Source organism: Oreochromis aureus, linkage group 6 (assembly GCF_013358895.1).
Source record: "Oreochromis aureus strain Israel breed Guangdong linkage group 6, ZZ_aureus, whole genome shotgun sequence".
Lineage (NCBI taxonomy): Eukaryota > Metazoa > Chordata > Actinopteri > Cichliformes > Cichlidae > Oreochromis > Oreochromis aureus.
The window spans coordinates 5,421,358-5,422,821 of NC_052947.1; positions in this window are offsets into that span (position 1 = coordinate 5,421,358).

The window sequence follows — 1,464 nt, forward strand, 5'->3', positions numbered from 1 at the left end:
CAGTTCTGGCTACATTTTTACAGAAACATATTCCATTATAGTTATGGAATATGTTTCTGTTTGGAATATGTGTTCCACTCAGAGAGCGCAACTCACACTGAAGGGCAAGGGCTGTACTAAAACTTTGATGTTTTACGATGTTTTTGCTGATGTCAGCATGTAATTGCTTCAGCTCAAGCTGTTATTGGTATCTACCATCACATAAAATTTGGAAATGATATCTTGAAAACTGTAGACCCTAGAATGCTATCAAACAGACAGACAAACACAGAACCAAATAAAAACTCACTCACTTCACGGGGAGGATTACATAGAGAGTACACAAGTCACAGGTGAACAGAATCAAACTAACTAGATAGGGATAGTGAGGGAGTAAAACTAAATATAAGGCACAAGAGATAACAGAGTACCAAAATAAAACAGGAAGTAACAAGACAGAAAAACACCCGCTGAGAAACTAAAACTTGAAAACAGACTACAAGAAACAGAGGTAGGTAAAATCAATTGAAAATCCAAGGTGTCATGTAGTGCTGTACAGCAGGCAGGACTGGACACAAGTGCAGGACTCTGAGACACAGAGGGATGAACTTAAAGAGGCAGCTTTATTGCGCTAAGCAAAACTGAAAACACTGAACGCAGGACTTGGGACTGTCAAAATAAAACAGGAAACATGAGACATTCATGAGACTGACACTTGGACATGGAGACATGACGGGGGAGACAGAGGGACAAGAGTAACTAACCAAGAAACATGGAACATAGGTGAAGCAAAGGAAATAGAACCATTAGTCACAATAACTCAAAGAATATTAAATCAAAAACACAAACACTGTGTCACCAGACCCAGGACCATGACACAAGGACTTAAATATTACCTACAATGAAAGTAAAAAGCGAACCTGAAATACAAAACTCAAAGAACCATAAACTTTACAGAAATTAAAAAACTGGGTCAACAATCCAGGACGGTGACAAAAGCAGAAACTCATAATTACTTTATGTATGTAAAATAAAATATACATGCCCAGTGAATACACTTGTCTAATATTAGTGTTTTAAGCAATTCAGTTTCAACCATGTTAAAAAGAAATGTTTAAATGTACCTTTTAATATGACTTACTTTTATTGCATTATTTAGTGTCACTATATGTTAATTAATGCCACGTTAAACTGATTTTGATCATCACACAGTTCCCCCGAGTATTCACCAAACATTCCTCTCAACTCCTTGTCATATAAGTTGAATCTAGTTTGGCTGTATAACAACAAAGGAAGTAAAATGTTATTCCTTTACATTGTTGATAAGGAGAAATGAAACTCATACTTTGGCCTGATCTTTGGCCTGATCCACTATCAATAAAACCTATAACCCTTTACAACCTGCCATAAAATACTATTACTGGGAACAAAAGAGGGCGAGGTAAACTGCAGGTTCTTCTTAACACCTGTTGTTCATGTGTTCAG